At 44.7% G+C, this 6,900-nt stretch overlaps 1 pseudogene; it reads right to left on the minus strand.

Annotated features, from left to right (window-relative positions):
* Positions 1-6,120: 6,120 nt before the first annotated feature.
* Positions 6,121-6,563, minus strand: LOC129502165 (40S ribosomal protein S23-like; annotated as a pseudogene).
* Positions 6,564-6,900: the final 337 nt, after the last annotated feature.

The following is a 6,900-nucleotide window of genomic DNA, read 5'->3' on the forward strand; positions in this document are numbered from 1 at the left end:
AAGGCTCAAAACCAAGGGAAGACACTAGATGAGGCCCAACTCTTTCTCCATAAGATTGGTATGGTCCAATGGGTTTCTCATTTTTTTTGAACACAGCAACCAGGTTGATCTGGATTTTATATCTAATGCTGAAAAGTCCCCAAATCGACCCCAAATCCAGAAAGTTCTTCTTATAGGGACCTGCCCCTGCCCACAATTACAAATCTAGACTCCTTTACTTCTCCTATACTATTCCGGAGTCCTGGAGAGAATATACATGGTGACCTGCCATGAAGGAGATACTCACACAGACTCCCAGATTTTACAGTGCCTCAGCAGCCCACAACACCAATGCCAACCCTTGGGTTCCAGGCCTTGAAACACTCCTTGTAGAATACTGTTCCCACTTCCTGGTCCCAGAGCCCCATGCTAATTCCAGTGGAGACAAAACTTATGATTCTAAACAGCAGAGCACCTTATACTGGCAGCTCTGACAATTGGGGTTTTTAAAGACCTTGTATCTAGATGGTTCTGGTGCAAATTCCACCCCCTAAAACAGCAATTATCTCACTATAGAGCCCAATTTCAATGGCCTAAGGTCTCAAGGTCCCCTCTGCCTCAAATAACTTCTCCCACTGCAGTTTAGCAATCCTCAGAGCATTATCCTACAGGCTCCCCAGAGCTTGTTCCACCTCCTAGGGACAAACATCCACTTACAACTCTGGTGGTCCTATTAGACATAGGAGCTCAAGTCATGATAATTCCAGATAACTCTCCTCTATTCCCCAAGGGAACCTCACACAGTCTACAAAACATGGCAGGTAAAACTGCAAAGGGAATAAATATTAATCTGGATGTGTCTACTGGCACCATATTTCTAAAACGGTTGTCAGTGGTGGTTCCTCTAGCTCTCTTTTTTCTGTGAGAGGTACAAAGGCCCTTACTCAGTGACATGTCTGGGAACAAACCCAAATTCCTGGCTTTTCTCTTAGAGGAAGTTGACAAATGAGAACCCGCTCAGTTGTCTCCTCTAGTAAAAATGCTAAATACACCAAAATACTGGCAGAAGCAAAGTACAGAAAGCCTTTGACCCTTCATTAGAGATATGCTTGACCCTGGGGTCATTAGGCCTACCATCTCACCCTTTAAGAGCCCTGGATACTGTTAAACCCCACCACTAATGAATGGAGACTGACATTTGATTATCTAAACTTAAATGCATAGGCTCCTGCCATTAAGGCCCCATTCCCAGTATCATAAAGATAATAGATGGTATGGAAAGGCTCAGAGCCTCTCTCTGCTGCCCTAGCTATAGCCACTGTGCTTTATTGGGTCCCAATTACCAAAGACTCAAAACTTAATTTGCTTTTGAGGCCACCCAATATATCTTTCCTCAGCTGCCCATGGGGGTCTGAATAGCTCCCCATTGCCCATAGCCCCTGCAGACAAGATCCAAATCCACATAAACTAACCCACTGCCACCTTCTACATTATATAGATGGCATTCTACCACAGGGGCACTCTGAGAAAGCGGTGCAGGAAGACTGACATTTGGCAACACAACATTTACAGCGGAGAGGATGTGCCATTGCCCTACGTAAACTCCAAGGACTGGCCGCCTCTGTCAGGTTTCTGGGCCTAGTGTGGTCAGCTGAGGGCCATGGAGTCACTCTCTCTGGAACACATCAACCCCTCACCATCAAAACTCACTGCTACACTTCAGCAGGCACAACACATGTGAGGTCTCTTCACCTTTGGGGGGGCAACACATTCTACCCATATCCATTCTACTTAGGCCTATTTATGCTGTTGCAAGCAAATCAGCCTCTTTCCACTGGGGAGAACCTTAATAAGCTGCCGTACAGCAGGCCCCACCATTAGTCCCTCTGGGTTTAGACACTGGAGTTGAATTACTGGCAACACCTGATGATGCCTTGTGGAGTCGCTGGTCTAACTGTGGCTCTACCTGGTTGCCCGTGGGTTCTGCTCTAGACAGTAGCCTGGTAAGCATCACTTGAGCAGCAAAACTTGGCAGCCTGCTGGGCCCTTTTAAAGAAGCATTACTGTGCTCAGTGCTTCACACACAAGTCCTAGCCTGCTTTGGGTCAGAGATTCAGCCGGCGGAGGCTTGGCACAAACACTAAGGCCCCCACTGGTAAAAAGGAAATGGTATCTTCAGGAAAGGGCTAAACCTTATGTCAAGGGCCTTTCCAAATTACAGGAGGATGTGGCTTCCCCCCATGTCGAGCCCCTTGCCCATTGACACTGAGGTAGAGCTAGCACCGTCCCCACTGCCCACCCCTCTAGCAGGCTGGGGATCCCACTGGAACCAACTGTCTGAAGTGGAAAGGGAATTGGTGTTTTTTGCTGGTAGCAACAACATCCTTATATGTAAGGCAGCCCATTGGAATACTGCAGCATACCCTCCTGCTAGGGGCATACATCCAGTCGGGAAGGATCTCCTGACTTAGTCCACCTAGCAGAATCAGTAGCAGTATGCTTGGCTCTACACAGACCACAAAAATGAGATTCCCAAGAACCCTCATTTTCACTGACTTCTGGGCAGTAGCCAATGGTCTCATAGTCTGGCCTAGACAATGGCAAAAGGATAATTTCATGATTTGGTGAAAGCCTATCTGGGGTGCTTCCATTTGGAGAGAAATAGCCAACTCACCCATGCAGATTATGGTCATTGGTGTCTGCACATACACACACCAACAGACAGCAGAAACATATTATAACTACATTGCAGATCCTTACCCAAAAGACATGCCTGTTTCAGAACCTCACATGAACGACCTCCCAGAGTACCAGACATGGCCCCAGACACAACTATTCCTACAGAGATAGCATACCCATTAGTGGAGTGAGCCCATATCATATCAGGCCACTGGGGAGTGACAGCCCTCACTGACTGGGTATAAAGTATGGCCTGTATGGAACCCTCACCAGGTCCAGCCAAAGTGTAGATAATTACCTCCTCTGCTCCCAAACAAAATCCTGAGAGTCGTCCAGGTGGAAACTTGGACCCCAGGGTGACAGACTCTGCTAGGAATGGCAAATTTGTTTTATTGGGCCACTGCTGTCCTCTGCTGGAGCTCTTAGGTATGTACTCACCATCACTGATACCTTAGCTGGACTCCTGCCTGGCCGCTCTCTCTCCAGACACGCAGCCTCCCATCATGTAATCTCCTTCTTAACCAGATATATGTTCATCCTCTTTGACCCACCAGACATTATAGATTCAGATCTATTCAGATTCCTAGGTGCCCATTTTACCTCCCAACTGTTCAATCATGGGCTCTAGAACATGGGACCTCCTGCCTAGTTTATGGGCCCAACCACGGCCAGACAGAGAGACACAATGGCCTACTCAAAGACATACTCTTCAAGCTTTTATTTATTTAAAAAAAGATTTTTATTAATTTATTTATTTGAGAGAGAAAGAGTGCATGAGCAGAGGGAGGGCAGAGGGAGAGGAAGAAGCAGACTCCCCTCCAAGCAGGGAGCCTGACATGGGGCTCCATCCCAGGACCTTGGGATCATGACCTGAGCTGAAGGCAGATGCTTAATGGACTGAGCCACCCAGGAACCCCTATGATATTTTTCAAATAGGTTTTTATAAAAGAAAAGTATATAAGTCTAATAACTGAAGGTGGCTTTTCAAATTGAAGAAGAAATCTTAGAAATTATGGCAAATTCTCCATCCTAATTGCCAAATTAGAGCTTTTTCCTACACAGGATTATGCAAAATCCCTTGAAAGGAAGCCATGTCAACAATCTACTGAGCAAAGTGGCTACAAATTTTTAATATTCATGACATTTAAAGCATGACTCTATTAATTATATGAAAAGAATTTCCTAGAATCTAGTCACAGTTTCTTAGAACAAAGTGATACGTAAAAGAAGTATTGCTAATTCATAAGCCAAAAGGTAATTTATAGCATGGCATGAAAGAGGTGCTCAGTAGTATGATCTAAGCAAGAGAGAGGAAGAGAAATTTTTCAAGACAATAGCCAGAGTCTTTGTAAACCCTAATCCAAGAAATGATGTCCCATCACTCCTGTCTTGTTCTATTTACTAGAAGCAAGTTAAGTCCAGAGAGCACATCCTGAGAGGGAAGGGATTTCACAAAGATGTGAACAGGTGGAGATCATGGAAATCATTACTGGGGCCACCTACTAAAATATCCAAGTGGAGGTGTTGATTAGGGAGTCAGACAGACAAATCTGGATTCCAGTGTGTTAATTCGGCTTGAAAATGTAGGTTTATCATCAATCACTGAAGACACATATTTAATATGGAACTGGATGAGAGCCCCTGGGAAATGATTGTAAATAGAGAAGAAAAGAGATCCAAGTACTCAGCTAGCACAGAGATAAGAGGATGATGAATTTGTAAGGAAGGAAGAGAAACAAAAAACCCAGAACCCTAATGAACAATTAAAGAAGAAGAAAACGTTTGTACAAAAAAGAACTAAATCAAGTAAGATAAAAACTTTTGGGGGATCCCTGGGTGGCGCAGCAGTTTGGCGCCTGCCTTTGGCCCAGGGCGCGATCCTGGAGACCCGGGATCGAATCCCACGTCGGGCTCCCGGTGCATGGAGCCTGCTTCTCCCGCTGCCTATGTCTCTGCCTTGTCTCTGCCTCTCTCTCTCTCTGTATGACTATCATAAATAAATAATTAAAAAAATTAAAAAAAAAACTTTTGTTCCTGGGATACCTGGGTGGTTCAGCGGTTGAGCACCTGTCTTTGGCTCAGGGCCTGATCCCAGGGTCCTGGGACCGAGTCCTGCATCAGGCTCCCTGCAGCGAGCCTGCTTCTCCCTTTGCCTGTGTCTCTGCCTTTCTCTCAGTGTACCTCGCATGAATAAATAAATAAAATATTTTTAAAAACTTTTGTTTCCTAGGGGTATTTTTGGGGGGGAGGGTCAGCAGAGGAGTCTTAACAAGCTTTTTATATTTTCAGATGCTTAGTGATTCTTGAATAGAACTTATCTTTTACATCAGATTCTTGTTTCCATGCCTTGGATTGTCTTGTTTCCTGGAGAGGGGAAGGCATATATTCCAGAATGAGAGCAGAGACAATTTCTATCCACTTTGCCAGGACGGTTTGCCAGAAGCCTTGGTTTTCAGGGCAGCCTTTTTCCTTAAAGGAAGTTTCTCAACAGTTCACTGCACTGATTCTTTGTCCCCTCAGTGAACCTGTGTTTGAATACTGGCTTCATCTCCCACAATATTGGAGGATTTGGAGGGAACCAAGAAATGGATGGGACAGGCAAAAGTCCTATTGTGGAACCCTAATCCAAGGAATCAAAACAGGTAGTTTTGATTGTTACACAACAAGGAGACTGCAGAGCATATCAGCACAGCATAAACAGAGCCAGCACCCCCAGAACCCAGATGTACAAAAGGCCGTGGAAACTGGCAGGAGATCATTCATGGTGAGAAAACAGGCATCTCACACAGCTTCCATCCTGGGAATGAGACAGATAATCCTCATGGCACCTTCACAGCACTCTTCTCATACCCTCTTGACGCCATCATTACTTCGTTGAGTGGCTCTTGCTATAAGCTGAACGTTTGTCTTCCCCCTAAATTCTTATGTTGAAAACTAATCTCCAATATGATAGCATTTGAAAGTGGAGCCTTTGGGAGGTGACTAGCTTGCTAATGAGGACAGAGCCCTCATGTATAGGATTAGAGCTCACATAAAAGGAACCCCAGAGAGGTCCCTGGCCTCTTTCCCACCTTGGGGGACACAGCAACAAGAGAACCATCTACAAACCAGGAAGCCGGCACTCAGCAGACACTGAAACTGCTAGTGCCTTGGTCTTGGACTTAAACTTCCAGAATTGTGGGTAATAAATTTCCATTACTAGAAGCCATCCAGTCTATGCTACTTTGTTATTACTGCAGCCCCAGTCAACTAAAATAGCTGTTTGTAAACTTGTACATTTTCCTTCTATTCCCTTGTCTACCCTCGACCATATGCCTCACCTTCCACTGTGTCCAGAACTTTGAAATTTCTCCCAAAGTCCAAACTCTGTTTTTACTAAAAGAGCCTTTTTCTCTTCTTGTCCATTTTATTTACTTATTTTTGGTCTATGAAAATTTATTGTCATGTTTTTACCATCAGAGCTTAGGAGCTGGGTCTTTCCTTCTTGCTTTTGTCTACGGTTAAAAGAGAGCCATTGGCAACTTTGACAACTTTAAAGCAAACCCCGGATGTCACCAAAACATGACTTTTGAGGCCAAATGCAGCAACTAGAACCTCAGCATCAATAGAATTCAAACAACCACCATTGGGTGCAAAGCCTGTGATATTTATTTATTTATTTATTTATTTATTTATTTATTTATTTATGCCATTCTTGATCTACTGGACACTGATGCTCTTCCTGGTGGCAGAATTGGCTCTTTGGCTCTTTGGCTTCAACTCCTACTTCTTCCAGCACAATTCCCTTTGCATGGGAAACACCTCCAAATGGGCTTTCTTGCTTGTACTGTTTATGATGCCTCTTCTGATCTCGTCAGTGGGCTATGGAGCTTTCTGGCAGTACAAAGACTGCAACACTTGCCCATCCTGCTGGTGCCATGGGCTGCACCAAAGAGACTTGGCAGTTTCTTAAAATCTTCTCTTCTATAATCTCATGGATGTGCTAAAGTAAGTGTCCAGTAGTGGCTTATCTGTTGTTCCAAAATGTGCCCTGCTCCTTTACCATCATTATGTGTTATCCACCTTTCCAGAAACTCCCTTTCCCCACACTGTCACCCACCACTCCATTTTGTGAATCAGTCTTCACCATTCTGGTGCCCAGAGCACCTGCTCAGGAGAAAGTGGTGTCATGAACACACACCTTTGTGTAACTTACTCAAAGCATTTGCTCCTCTCTTTCTCCCTTGTTGCTTCCTCGATTCT

The sequence above is a fragment of the Nyctereutes procyonoides genome, unplaced genomic scaffold (assembly GCF_905146905.1).
Source record: "Nyctereutes procyonoides isolate TBG_1078 unplaced genomic scaffold, NYPRO_anot_genome, whole genome shotgun sequence".
In the NCBI taxonomy this organism is placed as follows: domain Eukaryota; kingdom Metazoa; phylum Chordata; class Mammalia; order Carnivora; family Canidae; genus Nyctereutes; species Nyctereutes procyonoides.